A 20,553-nucleotide genomic window follows, 5' to 3' on the forward strand; every position below is an offset into this window, starting at 1 on the left:
CTTACCGCCCATCTTAGTACGCTTGAACTGCGCTGTTTAGTATATAAAGTGGCGCCTCATCAGCTCGAACCACATATATATGACATAAACAGCGCAGAAATAACGCATAGAGTCAACTGTTCTGTCCGTGAGTGCGTGCGTGCGTGCATGCTTGTGAGTGTGTGTCTGAGACAGCAGATGTGGGTGGCTAGAGCCGCCGCGGAGGTGAGAACGTTAGTGTCTCCCCGGATGTCACACGAGGAGGGTGCAGGCCAGCGTGCTCCGTGGGTACGACAAAAAACAGGCCAATGCTCAACTCTCAGCTCTAGACACATTAATACACTGACACTAACACTGCCACCGTCACTAAAATGCACTGTGACGGCGCAACACTGCACGTCGCGGCGAAACACAACGCAACACAACACAACACACTAGTCGACATGCACATCGCTGGCAGTCGTAACGGTCTCGGCATTGTTCACAACACTTGTAAGTCCGCAGATCCTACTCACTGCACCATGAAGGTTCCAAGTGTTCCCTGAAGAAGGCAGTGATGGGTAGGGAAACACCGGGTAACACTGAAGTCCATTTATTAACGGATAGGAGAAATACAAGTAGTGACTAGCGTGTACCTTGCTCGACCCACAGAGTCAAACTGAGACTGCCTCGCCATATGGCAGCCTCGGGGCAATGTTGCCACATAACATGTGCAGTGTTGCCACATAATTACATTTATAAATGCTACTCGGCACAGTAGCTTATTTACAAGGTTGCTACTAGGCAGAGTAGCATAGATACATAACCTACAAGACTAGATTCTATAATGTTCCTACTGTCAATTGATTACAAGGTAATATTGAGGAGGCATTATCCCAGTCAATGCAATGTTTATTATCCCTCAGATGAACAAACAAAGCAGTGGAGTCCTGGCCTGTTCTAACACTATATTTATGTTGTTTAAGTCTAGTTACATGATCTTTACCTGTCTGGCCTAAGTAAAACATATTAGATTCCTTGCAAGGGACTTTATAAATGCAGCCATTTGTATTGTTGGGGGAGTTCTTGATTAACATTTGTTTAACAGTGCATGAGTTCTTAAATGCCACATTGACGTTCCAGGTTTTGAGTTGCAAAGGAATTTGAGAGAAATATTTGTGAAATGGTAATACTAAGAGATTCTTATGGTCATGGGTGGGCTTGGGATCAGTTCTATAAAAAGATTTCTTTGTAATGTTCAGGCATTTGGCTATGAAAGATCTAGGGTATTTAAGGTTTGAGCCAATATTATAGATATATTTATATTCCTCATCAATGAATTCCGGGCTGCAAATTACCAAAGCACGTACAAACATTGTTGAAAATACTGACTGGTTGACTCTATTATGGTGGGCAGAATAATAATGAATGTATGAACACACATTAGTAGGTTTTCTATAAATACTGAACTTAAAGGTGTTACCTATCCCCTGGATCAAATAGTCTAGGAAAGGCAATTTACAGTTATGCTCTAATTCCACAGTGAATTTGATCGAGGGGGCTCAGTTATTAAGTTGTGGCAGGAAAGCTTTTAGGTCCTCATTACATGGCCAGAGACATAATACATCGTCTACATATCTAAACCAGACTACTGAAGGTGGTAAGATATTACTTAATAGTTTCTTTTCAAAGAATTCCATATATAGGTTGCCTAATACGGGTGAGAGTGGATTACCCATTGCCATACCAAATTTTAGAGCATAATATTCTCCATTGAATTCAAATTTACAATCTTTAATACATAGTTTGATGAGTTCGATGAGGTCATCTTTCGATACAGACAATGAAATATTATCCAGGGAATCTATGAGGAACTCCAGTAAATCATCAACTGGGACCTTTGTAAAGAGTGATGTTACATCAAAACTGACCAGTTTAAAATAATAATTAATGTGTAAGTTATTGAGTTTATCAACCGGATCCATATTACTCTTAATATTAGAGTTAGAAATGTTGCCAACTAGGGGATTTAGTAAAGAAACTAACCATTTAGATAATTTATAAGAGATTGACCCAACTGAGCTAATGATGAGTTTTGCTGGGTTATTAGGCTTGTGGGTCTTGATTAAACCGTACATGTATGGCAGTGGAGGGGACGTTGAAGTAAGATGTTTAATGAGAGTAGCTTTGCCTCTCAATAGAGACTTAAGTTTTTTGTTGAACTGGGTGTTAACAGTGTTGAGAGGATTATTTATGAGCTTAGAATATGTTTCAGCATCACATAAAAGGTCATTCATTTTAGAAATATAATCATCTTTGTTTAAAATCACTACTGTGTTGGCTTTATCTGCTTTAGTGACATGTAGATCCTTATTTTTCTTAAGGGCTTGGATTGCTTTGGTGAATCTTTCTGGACAGTTTGGAACACAAGGCTTAGACATAGATGCATACACAACACCTTTACACATGTTCACTTCTTCACTTGTCAAATTGCTGAATTTCTCCAAATTGCAAAATGCTCTGGCTATGTCAACACTGTCGACTCCCTTGCTAGAGCCATCAAAACTTAAACCATAGCCGAGGGCACACAAGGTATCATTGTCTAGTTGTTTAGAGGAGAGATTCACTACACAGTTGCGATTGGCATCCTTAGTCCAATCACTATTTCTTAATAAGGAGTGCCAATTTGTGGTCAATCTTAGCTTGAAGATCAGAACGCTCACGTCTCAGGTTATCAAAACAGTAGTCCAACATGAACTTTTTCCAATACTCGGTATGGTCATATCAAACACACGCTTTTTTTTGTCTTACAATACGAAAAGCTTCATCCACTTCAATTTTCTTTATTTCAAAATGTTTCTTTAGGACACGTTGTGGGAGGATTGATCTAGGCATAACTCTTTCACTAAGGCATGTCTGGAGAAATTTCAATATATATATATATATATATATATATATATATATATATATATATATATATACATATATATATATGCAAATAAATCACTGTAGGTGCGCGTGATCCAGGTATATGCTGATAACCACAAGGAAAAAAGAAATCACGAAGTTCCCAAGCGCTTTCGTGTAATTCACATCTTCAGGGGTGAGTGCAAACTAAGAAGTTCAGAACATGTTATATATAGAGAGAGAGGAGGGTGAGATCAAGTCCACAGAGGTCAAGTATACGTAATGACCCTACTAATCTACACAAAAGCACCGCAGCGGTCGGTAGTCAGGTCAGAGGGAAAAACTGACCCAACCTTCTCACCTGGTTACAAATCTTCTTAATTACAAAATTGTCCAATTTGTACATACCATTACTGTCAATTGAATTACAAGGTAATATTGAGGAGGCATTATCTCAGTCAATGCAATGTTTATTATCCCTCAGATGAACAAACAAAGCACTTCTACTTAGTTTGTACTCACCCCTGAAGATGTGAATTTCTCGAAAGCGCTTGGGAACTTCGTGTTTTCTTCTTTCCTTGTGGTTATCAGCATATATATATATATATATATATATATATATATATATATATATATATATATATATATATATATATATATATATATATATATATATATATATATATATATATATATCTGACCTATGAGTATGACTGAGAAGAGTATAGGAGCATATAACAAGTAAAATAAAAAGTAAATTAGTGGAAATAAAGAGAATGTTAATCAACATCACCGAGATGCCGGAAAATCAGCTTTTTGAAGTGAGACAGACTGTAAGAGGATGGAAACACAAAAGAAGATAAGGTATTCCACAGTTTGACTCTGTGTGGAAAGAAGGAACTTCTATAACGGGTTTTATTAGTGTGCCCAAATCCACATAGAAATGGTGGGCACCACAAGCAAGACGAGTGTTACGAGCCCACTGCTTTGCCGGTGGTACAACGAACATTACCCATTAAGGTACCTGTAAAAGAGAGAGAGTCAAGCAACATTGCGGGGCAGAGAAAGGGAAGAGAGATTATTGACTAAAGGAGGAGATTTAATAAGATAAAATACCTTTGATTCCACCCTATCGAACAATTGGACAGAAGAAGAACCACCCCAGATATAAGAACAGTACTCCAAGTTAGGACTTATGAATCCCAAACACATTGGACGAATTTAATTCAAGTTAATTTTACATTAATATTACTCTATAGGAATAATTCTTAACACAATTTTTATTCAGATCAGTGTGTGTGTGTGTGTGTGTGTGTGTGTGTGTGTGTGTGTGTGTGAGATGGTGGAGGGGTAAGGGGATCGATGAACAACACCCACACAAATAACCCAATTATCTAATCAGCCCGGGACACTATCAGGTCGCCTCTGATAGGGTTAATTGAACCCGGTGTTGATATCAAACCAGTCATCTGGTCAGGCATGTCTCAGTGGATTGGACAAATAGATTGGTTGGTTATGTAAGGTCTCCAAATATCCCTCTTTGGATTGGATGAGGCGATTTGTTAGGCATCCAAGGTAAGAGATTGGATGCGTTCGTGGTAAGAGGCAAGTGGTTGATGGTCCAGGGAAGGGTGCAGTGAGTAAGACCTGGCGTGCGTTGGCCCAGGGTATATAACAATCGAGGGAGAAAGGGGACGGTAGAGTGTTATGGAGGAGGGAAGGGGTTGAGAATTCAGGGTAAATTATTATCTCTGAATTTCTTAGTCAGTCTGAGATAAGTAAGTCATTCAGTCAGCCAATCTGTCACTATATCCCCTCCGTAAATGATTTCCAGACTTGTCGAAGAAAATTTTCATACATCACAAAGAATTTTTCCCAAATTCAAGAAGATAAACAGTTCAAAATGTTCCAAGAATATTTTCCCGAACCCTCCATCTCCTCCTTATAAGATTACTGCCAGACTACCTGAAACCTATTACAGTATTTCCACTCTCCTTGAATACAATAACTAAAATTCTCTCGATTTGCAGACCTTCTCAAGAATATATCTTTAACATTTAAGTCATTCACAAGACCTCCATGATGTCCCTCTAATCAGGATCTGTATTAGGAGGTCATGAGCAAAATGTTATCTTCTTCAATGCTATTTCTAGACGTCCTGAAGGACAATTAGTTCCAAGCTCTCCGAAGACGATTTGCTGAGCTCTTGAAGGTAAATCGTAAACAGTTATGTGACAGCCAGCCGCCCCCCCCCCCCTTCCTGACGACCTGGGGCGGGGGAGTAATGACTCTATTCAAGACCTGTAGGAGGACGTCTCGAAGCCACAAGCATCAATCTAGCAAATTCTACGGTCGAAGGAAACTCACCCCCAGCGGGCGGCCATCTTGAGGACGATCCAGGGGCGAGGATGATGATGATTCCGGCGGGAGGTAACCCTTCTGCCTCCCCTTTCTGCCACGTGTCAAGGACTTTGAACTGTCTGTTCTCCGCTCTGGTATACTGTGTGTGTGTGTGAGTGTGTGTGTGGTGTGTGCGGGGGGTTCAACCTCCAGGGTTGCCTTCACTTCTAGAATGTAGTTTCTAAATGCATCAGTAATTTCTAATTTATTTCGCCTTGCCTAGTTTTGATCAATATTTGAATATTTCTTAGTATTATGGACATTAAGAAACAATAATAATATTTCGAAATTTAATAAGACATAATATCGAGGCCATTTAATTAACTTCTAACATTTTGATATTTGGACATTCTTTTTTATACAAATTAGTCCAACTCCAATATTCCAATGAATACTTCAATATTCCCTTCAGCTAAAAACATTGAGGTCAAACACTGAAATTCTGATACTACTTAACCCAGTCGTATTTTGTCGAGACAAATATTCCAATGGATATTTGTAGTGTGGCGGTTCACCATCCGCCTAGGTGTCGCGATCCCACTACCCTTTATACTTGGGGAGTGAATCCTACCCCAAGTTATTAACAAATAAAGGTACAAACAGGGAACACGGCAATAATTATCTCCACCAAATACCTACTCAACTAAATGTACTTGAAAAAGTAAGAACAGTTGAAATAAGTGAATTACAAAATGGAAGATAATTAATTAATTCAATTTATGTTTTAAAGGGAGTAATGATTAGCAAACATGAATTTAAGTGAATAAGTAATTGTATAATAAAATAAGAGTGATGCCGGAAGGGCGAAACTATACTGTAAGGAGTTAGACCAAACAAATATTACTTAACATTACTATATTACACAAGACATACGAAATATATATATACAACAATCAATACAAAATGATTATCCCTACCAAACAGGAGATACCTTACCACCAGGATCCCTTCCTAGGCCTAACTAAACGTGTCACTAATACCTGATACCCCTAGGGCATTGCAGAAGACTTGATAAAGCACTTAGACAAAGGTCAAGGCTAGAGAACGAATAGACACGTCTAATCTAATCCACGGATTTTTCGCTACTGGGGAGCGTGGCGTGGGTACGCCGTGGAGGAGCGTCTCATATCACGTGATCTAGACATTTGCTGGATATTTTATATAATTAATTAATATTACTCTTGAGTTGACTTAACAGAGTAAGACAATGATGCATATAAATTACCTACATAAATATACAATTAACCTAAGTAACTAAGAACAATAATAATATAATAAGTACAATTAACAAATTAATAGTAGCTTGTGTGAAATGGAAGCGTGAACAGATGCCTCAAGCTATGCGAGATCCCGAGCGCCCAGGCTCGTGACACCTCCCCCAAAAAAGTGAGCTTACAACTAACTGGAAGCGAAAATGGATATACAGCTACACAGTGAAAGTAATAACTAACACAATTGGTTTAAATCAATATGAAGCAAAATAATTCATAATATAAACACAAGGTACTCAATGACAATAAAACAAAAAATTAATTTGCATATAGACATAGTTACTAAATAATCAGACTCGAGAAAGTGCATCAGCCAACACGTTCTCTTTTCCTCGGATATGGGAAATGTTCAAGTTATAGGGCTGAAGTGATAGAGCCCACCTCAAAAGTCTTTGGTTGGTATGTTTCATCTTGTCAACAAAAGTAAGTGGGTTATGATCAGTGAACACTTGAATGGGATAAACAGTGCTGCCAATATATACTTTGAAGTTTTCTAGTGCCATGATCAGTGATAAAGCCTCCTTTTCAATGGTGGCATAGTTTCTTTGATATTTATTAAATTTTCTAGAAAAATAGCACAGCGGATGAAGCACGTGATCACTCTCACCCTCTTGCAGAAGCACAGCACCGGCGCCAATTTCACTGGCGTCGACATGGAGAGTGAACTGTTTCTGGAGGTCAGGTGCAAGTAGTACAGGAGCATTTGCCAGCAGGGATTTAAGATTCTCAAAAGATTCCTGGCAAGCCGTAGTCCACTTGAAGGTTTTCTTGCCACTCAGCAGGTCAGTCATGGGAGAGGCAACTGAGGAGAAGTTTGGACAAAAACGGCGGTAGTACCCCGCCATACCCAGCAACCTCATCACACTCTTCTTATCGCCTGGCACTGGATACTGTTGAATTGCCTCAATTTTGGCTGCTATAGGCTGGACTTCCCCTTGTCCGACCACATGCCCCAAGAAAGTGACGTGGGCATGGCCGAACTCACTTTTGACGAGGTTCACCGTCAGCTTGCTTGCAGCCAGTACGGAGAAGAGGGCTTGTAGACGACTCATGTGATCTTCCCAGGAACTGCTGAAGACGATAAGGTCGTCTAGGTAACAGCGGACACCTTCCAGACCAGACGTGATGAAATTCATGAGGCGTTGAAAGGTTGCAGGGGCGTTCCGCATACCAAACGGAAGGACTGTGAATTGGTACAACCCCTCAGGAGTGACAAAAGCAGAGATGGCCCTGGAGCGTTCAGTCAGTCTTATCTGGTAGTAGCCCTGGAGGAGATCCAATTTGGTCACGTACCTTGCCTGTCCAAGATCGTCGATCACATCGTCGATGCGTGGCAAGGGATAACCATCGGGTTCAGTGACGGCATTTACCTTGCGGTAATCCACACACAGCCGCATTGACCCATTCGGCTTTGGAACTAGAACAACAGGGGATGCCCATGGACTGATGCTGGGTTCGACGAGGCCTAGCTCTTGAAGACGCTGTACCTCGGCTCGCACACACTCCCGCTTGAAGGCATTAAGACGGTAGGGACGCTGTCGGATTGGCTTGGCTCCCCTGGTCTCAACGTCATGCTCCAGCACTGAACAAGAGAGTGGGTAATCACCAACTATAATAAGATACTCCTGTAATAGAGACTTTATATTATTGGCTTGGTCACTAGAGAGATGACACAACTTAGCACTGGGGTCCTCCAAGATAGTAGAGTTTTCAACTTTTACACTAGACCCATTCATTATTTCAGAAAAACACTGATCTTTATCATCCTTACACTCTGGCACAATGATACAATTTGGCAAGGATTGATCAACACAAGCAACTGCTTTTCCCAGGGTTTCGTTACGAACGTGATATGACTTTAAAAGATTGACATGGATAAGGCGTTTTTTCTTACGCCGTTCAGGGGGTGCTAATCACATAATTCACTGACCCCTGTTTTTCTAGTACTTCATATGGACCACTGAATTTGGATTTAAAAGGGTGATCATGTAAGGGCAGGATGGCCAACACCTGCTCCCCAACTTGGAATTCTCTAGGTTTTGCCTGATGGGCCTTATCAAAATGCAGTTTCATTTTCACCTGAGCACACCTTAAGTTGGACTGGGCAAGTTCTACAGCCAGACGCAACTTCTCCTTGAATTGGACCACATATGAAGCTAAGGGCGTCGCGCTCTGATCACTCAACCAACACTCTTTTAACACCTTAAGAGGCCCTCGCGCCTCATGTCCATAGACGAGCTGGAAGGGCGAGAATCCTAGCGACTCTTGTTTACTGTCCCGAACAGCAAACAAAAGCAGGTCAACTCCCTCGTCCCAATCCTTCCCAGTCTCCAGACAGAAGGTGCGCAACATGAGTTTTAGTGTCTGGTGAAACCTCTCTACCACCCCCTGTGACTGAGGGTGATAGGCCGAAGACCTCAACTGCCGGACTCCCAGGGTTTGCATTACCTGATTAAACAACCGGGAAGTAAAATTGGAACCCTGATCTGACTGCACCACTGTAGGAAGGCCTACTTGAGTGAAGAAGTGGGTTAAGGCTTTGATAACATTCTTCGCTGTGATGCGGCGCAAGGGAATGGCTTCAGGATAACGGGTTGCACAATCAATAATGGTTAGCAAGAACTGATGACCACGAGGGGTCTTAGGTAAGGGACCGACACAATCTATGACCACCTTACTAAAGGGCTCTTCAATGACTGGGATAGGCTGCAGAGGGAATGGTTTAACACTGGGGTTCGGTTTCCCCGCTACCTGACAATCATGGCAAGTGCGACAGTAAGAGCTGACGTCTTTCTTCATCCTAGGCCAAAAGAACTGGGATAAAATTTTTGCATAAGTCTTCCTAACTCCTAAATGACCACCCACCCCATCATGAGCGATACTAAGTATGTCCTGCCGCAAAGGTTTGGGAATAACAACTTGATGATGAACTAACCAAGGGTGATTGGCAGGAGAATTGGAGGGACGGAACTTCCGCATTAATACACCAGACCTAGTGTAGTAGCAATTTGATTCTTGCTCAGCTTCTGTCTCAGTGACTGACCTATTGAGAAAACCTACCAGCTCAGGATCCCCTGCTTGTAGCTCAATAAACTTACTTCTAGTGATGGGAGAGGAACCAAAACTAGTGACATCTGGGTTCCTATCTCCATCAGAACTACTCTGGAGGTTATCTGGTGGTGAGGAATCCTCAAAGAATTCACTGAGACCAAGATCAGTATGGTCCGGCTGAACAAGATTATCCTCGGACTTCTCACAGTCCTGGAGGGAACTTCATCAACTTCACTAGTCTCTTCTACTTCTGTATTGCGGCTCATGCTACGGGTCACAGCACACGCAGGGAACAACCCTGGAAAGTCTACTTCTAACTGCACAGTATTATTCTCGGCAGTGGGACAAGATGAGATCACAACATTAGGGAACATCATGTCGCCAACAAGGTCATTTCCTATCAATAGAGAGACCCCTTCTACAGGTAAGCTATCTACTACTCCTAACGTGACATAACCTGACTTTATGGATGACCGCAGGTACACTTGACAAAGGGGAATACGCGACCCACCGGTCAAACCGTTCACCAGCACCCAGCTACCAGTATAGCATGAATCCAGGAATGGAGCAGCTTCTTTAGTAACAAGAGATAAGGCTGAGCCTGTGTCTCTCAAGAGTTTAACAGAAATGGGTTGACTGAATTGATCCAAAGCTAAGGAACCAGGAGAACAAAATGGTTCAAAGGTTGATATCATAGAAGAGGGGGAAGCATTCAGGGTAACAGTCTGACTGAGGGCAGTGACACAGGGCTCCAATAATTTCTCCGATTGCTCGGCCACCCTGACCAAAAGAGTGGGGGATCCATGGTGAGAGGAATTTCTTTTCTTTAACTTGAGACAGTCGCTGATGACATGTCCTGGCTTCTTACAGTACCTACAACTAGAGTTTCTCTCACCAGTAGGAGTGGATCCACCTGTCCCATGGACCATGGGCTCACCCGGGGTAGATGATGCAGAACCTGAGGGTCGGGTCGGTATGACAAGAGGCAGGGACCCCGATGTAGATGTTGGTGTGGGCCGCTTGAAGGAAGTGAAGGACTGGGACATGGGAGCATAAGACCTGGAATTTACATTTCTATTAGTTAAGGAATAATGGTCAGCCACTGGACCAGCATCAGCCAGGGTACAGATACCTCTCTGATCCAAGTGTGCTCGAATGTCACCTGGGATACACTTTCTAACCTCCTCTAGCAGGATTAGTTCAACAAGCTTGTCATGTTCTACATGGGCAGACTCACTTTCAATCCACCTCCGACAAAGAACCTGTTTCTGCCTGAAGAACTCCACAAATGTTTGTTTGTCAGTCTTCCGGCAGTTACGGAACTGTTGCCGGTAGGCTTCAGGAACAAGTTTATACGCGCTCAAAACCGCGGACTTAACAAGGGCATAGTCTAGACATTGATCCTCAGAGAGGGCAGAAAAAACATCTAATGCTTTACCAGTGAAAGATCTATAAATAAGTTGAGACCATTGAGAAACAGGCCACTTGTTAAGTCGGGCAATTTTCTCAAAAAGAGAGAAGAATTTGTCTGGTTCTTCCTCATTAAATTTAGGAACACTGTTGAGACATTTGTCTACACTGAATGTTGAAGTATTACTACCTTGAGCCAAACCTCGTTGTTTGAGAGTTTCCAGCTCCACCTCGAGTCTTTTGAGTTCAACTTGTAAGGCCAAATTACTTGGTGTAACAATTTCCTCTGAATTTCCCGACGGTTGGGCTATGATTTCATTGTCAATAAGGTAGTTGAGGACAGCCTCTTCTAACCTAGACTTATTCATGGAAGAGCGGCCTTCTACTTCATAATAAGCAGCGAGGGATTGCCACTCTGCCTTAGTAAGCCCCTTCAGTACTTCGGCTGAAGGTGAAGCCAAAAAGCTTTCCAGGTCAAACATGTTGAATTCAAAATCGAGTAGCGAAAAAAAAAAGTAACCGTGGCAGCTAAGCTAACTAGCTAGCTAATTAATAATGTCAAAATGCAATAAACTGTGAAACACAGCAAGGGATTAACCAAACACCTGGTACACAAGATAAGGGTTAACTCACCAGTAGCTTAAGCAATAACAGGAGCAATATAAATGAACACTGTGAACACAGCAACTTGCATCCAAAAATACTTAGCGATGAAACAACACCTGGCGAGTAACAACACTTGATATGACGCAACAATGGTGGTTAGCTCCCGGACACAGGCCCCCACTTGTCGCGATCCCACTACCCTTTATACTTGGGGAGTGAATCCTACCCCAAGTTATTAACAAATAAAGGAACAAATAGGGAACACGGCAATAATTATCCTCACCAAAAACCTACTCAACTAAATGTACTTGAAAAAGTAAGAACAGTTGAAATAAGTGAATCACAAAAGGGAAGATAATTAATTAATTCAATTTATGTTTTAAAGGGAGTAATGATTAGCAAACATGAATTTAAGGGAATAAGTAATTGTATAATAAAATAAGAGTGATGCCGGAAGGGCGAAAATATACTGTAAGGAGTTAGACCAAACAAATATTACTTAACATTACTATATTACACAAGACATACGAAATATGTATATACAACAATCAATACAAAATGATTATCCCTACCAAACAGGAGATTCCTTACCACCAGGATCCCTTCCTAGGCCTAACTAAACGTGTCACTAATACCTGATACCCCTAGGGCATTGCAGAAGACTTGATAAAGCACTAGACAAAGGTCAAGGCTAGAGAACGAATAGACACGTCTAACCTATGCCACGGATTTTTCGCTACTGGGGAAGCGTGGGTACGCCGCTGAGAGCGCGTCTCATAATCACGTGATCTAGACATTTGCTGGATATTTTATATAATTAATTAATATTACTCTTGAGTTGACTTAACAGAGTAAGACAATGATGCATATAAATTACATACATAAATATACAATTAACCTAAGTAACTAAGAACAATAATAATATAATAAGTACAATTAACAAATTATTAGTAGCTTGTGTGAAATGGAAGCGTGAACAGATGCCTCAAGCTATGCGAGATCCCGAGCTCTACAGGCACGTGACACTAAAATTATTCCAATAAATAGTCGGATTCTTTGATTGTGCAAAAACAAAATTGTTATTGTTATCTATTACTTGTCTGAAGGGGGATGTATAAAGCATTGCTCACTGGGTCTAACGGCCGGATGTTAAAAGAGAAATGTGTGTCCTAAATCTCCCTAATACACAAATGTTATGATAAAAGTTGTTTTGCGTTTACAAAATTTATTGCGTTCATAAAAATATTGGAATCTGGGCGCAAAATTTCGAGGATGGGTGAGGCTAATCACAATCTATTGCAAAAACAAACAATGTTTTATTTAGTAACACACATATATATATATATATATATATATATATATATATATATATATATATATATATATATATATATATATATATATATATATATATATATATATATATATATATTTCATGTAAATCACAATGAAAACGTGGATAGATAATCTTGATAAAATCACACGAAAATGGATAATTGCCTTAGCTTCGTCTTCCTGCAAGACATCTTCAGAGGCAACAGTTTAGAAAATAATATATATATATATATATATATATATATATATATATATATATATATATATATATATATATATATATATATATATATATATATATATATCAACGACCTCACAAGCTAGGACTCGAACCCTGGACCTAATGCATGGGACCAGAGAGCGCTACTGACCATACCACAAGGCACTTGTGGTATGGTCGTAGCTTCCCTGTCCCATGCATCAGAGGTCAGCAACTGGTAGTCGATGTTAAAATCCGCGTGTTATGTGGTAAAATGAAATATATATATATATATATATATATATATATATATATATATATATATATATATATATATATGCAAGTAAATCACTGTGTGTGGGCGTGATCCAGGTATATGCTGATAACCACAAGGAAAGAAGAAACACAGTTCCCAAAGCTTTGTGTAATTCACATCTTCAGGGTGAGTACAGACTCTGTACTCACCCCTGAATGTGAATTGCGAAACATGTTTTCTCTTTCCTTAGTTATCAGTATAATATATATATATATATATATATATATATATATATATATATATATATATATATATATATTTCATGTAAATCCACAATGAAAACGTAGATAGATAAATCTTGATAAAATCACGGGAAAATGGAAACAACGGAGTACCTTAGCTTTCGTCTTTATTCAAGACATCTTCAGACGATAGCTAAGGTACTCGTTGTTTCCATTTTCCGTTGTATATATATATATATATATATATATATATATATATATATATATATATATATATATATATATATATATATATATATATATATATATATTAAAATCATCTGCTATATTTATAATATATCTGAGAAATTATAAATACTACTAATAAAAGATATATTTTGAAGCTCTTACCTGCCGGTGACGATTCTGACCGTAAAATAGCTAATTTTGATAATATCTTTGATATTATTATGTATGTAAAGTTAAAGGTTGATTTTTTTGTACTATAGCTGTGACGAAATAAAGTAAAGTAACAGAGAGTTTTCAGTCTCGACAATGTGGATTGAGGTTAGCCAATTGTGAGATGTTCTGGCCAAGCTAGATGGATGTTTCTACAATATCTTAAATTTTTTCACTATTTCATGCTCAAGCTTTGAAAAAATAATTGTAGAGATGATATATACTTTTTAATTAGCTAGGTTAACCCAAGAAAAGCTATACTGACCACTTACTGTGATCAAGCTTTATTAGAATCACTTATATCCTTCATTATTTTTAACCAACAATATCTTGTAATTTTTGTCTACTTGGAAGTTATTGAGGTTAAAACTAAAGAGTTACAGTTCATGTCTAAACCCTACATGTTATTTATATATTTATTCAGCTATAATTTACGGAGGTTAGTCTTGGTATTGCAGCATTAGGTTAAAAGGATGGCATATTAGATTATCATATTACTTGAGCTTTTTTTTATTATGAAGAGAGAATAAAAACATAAAAATGGCTACATTTACTCTAGTTGTACAAATTTTCCATTCATATAGAGTGGATAACACCTAAAATAGTGATAACAGCAATTATTTTATTATATAAAGTAGGCTTATTAAAATTTGCACTATTTATCTTTTTAGAAAAGTGTTGCTGCTGCAGTCCTACATATTAAGGCCATTCAACAAAATGTCCCACAGCCGGTGTCATGCGACAAACCTTCCAGTTGTGTAATACGCCCATGCCCAAGTTTGGCCAGGAAGTTCTGTCGCAGGTTACCATGTGATATTCATAACCAGTGCGACAACCTAACCTAACCTAACCTGATTCCAAAACCAGGCAAAAATCACAAAGACCCAAAAAAATACAGACCCATCAGCCTCCTAGTCTTGGGCAAGACATTTGAAAAACTATGCAACCAACGCCTAAGGTACCACCTTGAAGATGAAGAGCTGCTTTCACACAAACATTTTGGGTTCAGGGCACAAAATGCATTGAACATTATCACAAACTGCCTCCACATAAACTAGGGACCATACAAAACAACACTCATCGCCAGAGACGTACAAAAAGCTTTCGACACAGTCTGGCACGTCGGACTAAAATTCAAAAGCTGCACAAACTTCAACCTCCCCCAAAAAATCACAACAACTCCTATGTAACTTCTTAACACACAGACAAATGAGAATTACATTCTAACATGAAAACTGAGATTACAGTGCGTCCCACTGAACGCAGGAGTTCCACACTTTACACCAATGATCTGCCTGTCCTCATACATACCGACTCATTGACTATGCAATACGCCGACGACGTAACACAACTAGTCAGACACGGAAACATCACTAGACTACCTTACAGAAAAAAAACAAGTAAGGAACTCGAACAGGTCACAAAGTGGGAACTCAAATGGCGTATACAAACAAACTCTAACAAATCACAAAACTACGACTTTAATGTGAAAACATTGGCACAGGCCCCCGTATCTATATCTAGGGATAACTGATTGTTACCTCTTCTCGCTGGTACAGTCAACACTTTCACTTTGTTTAACGCGGCGATTAATGAGCCGGTGATGTAAGCGTTGTTTTCTTGAACCGTTGACGTAGATCGTGTTGCTGGACGCGCGCCTCTTCCCCAAAAGGCTGTGTACTTGTCTCCAGTCGATTTTCAATTTCTTGCCTCATACACTGTATATTTCTGCAATCTTCTGTGTTGTGGTATGGAGACTGATGTACTATATACGATTTATTCGGAGTGTCTTTAGTGTTTAGAGACATTTTATTTCCTGTGTAATGCCCCTTTGTAATTTTTGGTTTAGCAGGACTATCTTAATTTTTAAAGTCCTGTGAGGATCCTTTTCCACGATCTAGCCACTGGCTGGCTGGGTACTTATCTGCTTGTCCTGCAAACCAGCATTTTTCTGTGGTATGTCCCTTACGTTTGCACACTTTGCAAAAGGGTAACTTTTTGGGTTTGGTTCCGGTGATGGTTTGTGGTTGTTCCTTAGAGCTGGTGACTGGTGCAATTGACAGAGCTCTAGAAGTACGTTCTGCCGGTTCAGCAATTTCCTCCACACATTCTACAAGCTTAGTCCCTAATTTAAATTCTTTCTTTCGGGCTTTCTTGCGTAAGGGTTCATTTGATGACAAGATAAACTGAAGAAACTCAATAATCTTGAAGAAATTTTCTTTAGACAAGTTGTCATTGTTATCGAACCAATCTGAGGATCCCATATAAGTTTTGAGATCTATCTTAGTGTGTCCAGCAAAAATCTGGGTGTCTTGCTCATCATTTGCGAAGTGTCACGTGTACGCTTTGCTATCTGGAAAATTCAGGTAAGCGGACCTCATTTGGTACCTGACCCCAAAAACGAGATGAATTGTATCCTAAACGTTGGATGATCATCAATTTCTTCATCGATGGCTGAAGCACATATAGCTCTAGCTACGCGACTACCGGTTTCAATGAGGCTTCGTAAGTATGAGATTTTATCTACATCGTTAGTGGCATTATTATTTCTCATTACGTCTTCGCACTTATGCAAAAATGTTAAACTAGTATAATCTGGATCCTCTGCAGTTAACTCTTGTACCATAATGTTATTTGAAAGTATCTTTACAGTTTGACAGACCGATGAATTAGGTGGGTTAGTAGAACGTAGGCCACTCACAGAGTAATGGAAAAATATTTATAACGAGTTATGAAAATGAAGAGAAAAATATTAAAATTATTAAAAAGTATGAGAAAGTACTAAAAGAATGTAAAAGTATAGATTATATATCTACTTTTTGTAAGTAGAGGACGTACTTTCTAGATGTATTAATTTAATTTTACCTTTGTGCATTTGTACATATAATCTATATTTTATATTGACTACATGTGAAGATTTCTGGAAGTTCATTTGTGTTTGTGTAGTTTGTAAAATAATGATTGTTCGTGATCTAACTGAATGGACATTCCATTGAGTTTCGTGCTGGCGATGAAGTCAGGAGTCGATGGCGTCTTACTCTGGGAGATATGATGTTACGTCTCACGGCGATCCATCAAGGGGGCTGACCTTCTTGCCGCGATCAGCCTGGGGGCTGATCTCTGTTATGCACCGATGGGACTTGCTTGTTTAAGCAAGATATTTTTTGTTTGTTTGGAACCACTTTGACAACCTTCCTAAACTTCGGTGATGTAGTGTTAGCTGGTAGTGATCTTAGCCCGCACTCGGGTAGGCTCGGCTGCTCAGGGCTCCAGTCGGGGTAACCTTCAGTTGGGTGTGTCACTGAGGGTTTGACTGCTAAGTTGGTAATCTTTTATGATGTTTTTGTTACAACTGTGTCTCTGTGTATACGTTTTGCGAGGGTCTATCGCCACTCTCCAATTATTTTTCATGTAAATGCTTGTTTATTGATGATTCATTTAAAGTGCAACTTAAGTCACTGGAATCACTTGTTTTATTTGTTACTGAGTGTCTGACTGATTATCTTATTCAACCTACCGCTATCACCAAATGTAATAGCTCTTTTGGTATTACATTAATTGTTTTAAATAAGTTCTGGAACTCTTTTGTCGCGGGGCTGAAGTAAGCACTTTGTTGGTATTTCTTTATTGAAGAAAAATATATTTTCACAGGTACTTAATTCGGTGGAGAGTATATCATACATTCTCTACCACTTATATATGAGAACACTAAGTGAGGTGTGCACTGGGTAACTAGTGACAAAAGTCTGATATCTGTGACTGTGAGAAGAGGAGCCGGCCGGCAGGCTGCTGTGCTTAGTGGCTTGACCTCACCTGACTCCTAATGAAGTGATGTATAACATGAACAAGTACTGAGTCACTGTTGAATAATTTGGTATTATACATTTGGGTGTATATATATATATATATATATATATATATATATATATATATATATATATATATATATATATATATATAAAATCTGATAAAATCACAAGGGAAAAGGGAAACAAAGGAGCACCTTAGCTTTCGTCTTTATTCAAGACATCTTCAGAGGCAACTGGATTACATGGACAGAGAGAGGCTTAAATATACAGGGTGACCTTAGAAATATGAGTTCAGGTCATAATGATGTCATCCACTAATCCCCACACCAACACACACGTAGAGGAGCTTAAGAGAAGGGGGGTGACGTGCCTAGTCACCCCCCTTCTTTTATCAAGATATATATATATATATATATATATATATATATATATATATATATATATATATATATATATATATATATATATATATATATATATATATATATATATATATATATATATATATATATATATATATATTATATCCATTCTGTAATACGGTGACCAGAACTGAACTGCGTAATCAGGTGTGGTCTCACAAAAGCAAATACAGTTTTGGATGACCTCGCTAGTCTTGTAACTAACACTCCTTTGTATGAACCCGTACTTTATTAGCCTTGTTACGAGCAAAACACATTGTTTACTTGGCTTGGGTTCCTACTTATCATTACTCCTAAATCTCTCTGCAGTCGGATTTCTCTATGGCATCGTTGTTCATCTGGTATCTGGTTTCCTGTTTACATCTCCTATACTGAGTACTTTTACATTTGTCGATGTTGAATTTCATCTGCCATTTTTCAGACCATTCGAAAATTTGTTTTAGATCTTCCTGTAGTTTTGCTGAGTCCTCGTCAGATTTGATAACGTCCTATTTTGGTGGCATCAGCAAATTTACTTATGTTGCTGTCTATGCCGATATCTATGTCGTTTATGTATATAATAAATAATAATGGTCCAAGTACTGAGCCTTGGGAACTCCACTTGTGACGTTGCTCAATGGGACTTAGTGCCGTTAATGCTCACTCACTGTTTCCTGTCTGTAACCACGCCCTAATCCATTTAAGGATGTCACCTTTGATCCCATGAGCTTCCTTTTCTAATTAGTCTTTCGTGGGGGACTCTGTCGAAGGCTTTGCTAAAGTCGAGATATACCACATCATAATTGTGCCCCTCGTCCGCCGATTCGAAAGCTGATGAAAAGAATGTTAATAGATTAGTTAGGCAAGAACGTCCTTGTGAAGCCATGCTGGGAATCATTGATCAATCGGTGCTTCTCCAGGTGATTTCGAATAGAGTTTGAAATGATTGCTTCCAGTACCTACTATTGATGTTAGACTGATTGGGCTGTAGTTAGAGGATAGTGATCTATCCTTCTTGAAAATCGGTATTACATTCGCTATCCTCCAGGATTCTGGTGCCAATATATTTGTTTGTAGAACGTTTTTGGTATGAGTACGTAAGTCTGTGTGTACGGTATGGAGTCTTTAGTTATGAGGTGAAAGAAGATTATTAGGGGTTGAAGGAAAAGTGGTGAAACTGAAATACAGTAGGAGTGAGAAAGAATCTGGGCTCAACCAGATCGCTTCATCTTTCCTATTGGTGTTTTATCTTTGTTCTGCTCCTTGGGTCGTCAGACCTTTGTATTATATTGGTTTATTTATATAATGCTGCTTATTATTATTATTTTATTATTGTTGGAGTTAGTAGGCCGCCCAAGGTCCTTGTGTAACTGGGAGGTAGTCTACCTTTTTTCTGAGGTGTTGTTAAGTGTTAGTTGTGTTAGTCTAAAGGTACACTGTATGGAGAGGCCTGCCAGGTTCTTAGTGGAGCTGGTAGGTACTCTCATCTTTATTTTCTCTAATGTTTTATGTGTATATGTGTATATTGGGGCAGGAGGTGGTTCAATTACTTCTTCTGGCTGATGTAGCTGGGAGGGTAATCACATTATTATTATTTTTTTTCCGATGGAGTTAGTGAGCCCTTGAGTCCTTGTGTAGCTGGGAGGTAGTCACATTTTTTTTTGCTAAGATGTTAGTTAAATGTTAAATGTTAGTTATGTTAGTCTAAACTTGCAGGGTCACCAAACTTTTTTCACAGTGGGCCGGATAACTGAAAGAATGACGAGGGCCCGCATAATCATTCTGTTCAATACTTGCAAGCCAGAACGAAAGCTCTGGTAACGTCAGACGTAGGCGGACTACCGAGCCGGAGGACTTGGGATCCGGCCCGCGGGCCGTAGTTTGGTGACCCCAGGTCTAAAGGTACACTGTATGGAGAGGCCTGCCAGGTTCTTAGTGGAGCTGGTAGGTCACGCTCCTTCCTATTCTCTCTATTAATGTTTTATGTGTATATTGGGGCAGAGATGGTTCAATTACTTTCTTCCTGGCTGATTTAAACCAACTGTGTTCTTGGAATTCTTCGTTGTCTATATTATTTATCCAGTTTTAATATGTTTCTGTGTTAAGTTCAGTCACTTTTTTCCAAATATTTGCAGCTTTGTTGTGTATATCTCATTGATTGCTAAGAGGTTTGCTCTCTTGTGTAGCTGTTCATTATTGATGTGGTCTGTATATTTTATGTTATATATAAATCTGAGGGCTATATTTTGTACTGTTTGTAACCTTAATGC

The sequence above is a fragment of the Homarus americanus genome, unplaced genomic scaffold (genome assembly GCF_018991925.1).
Source record: "Homarus americanus isolate GMGI-L3 unplaced genomic scaffold, GMGI_Hamer_2.0 scaffold56333, whole genome shotgun sequence".
Lineage (NCBI taxonomy): Eukaryota > Metazoa > Arthropoda > Malacostraca > Decapoda > Nephropidae > Homarus > Homarus americanus.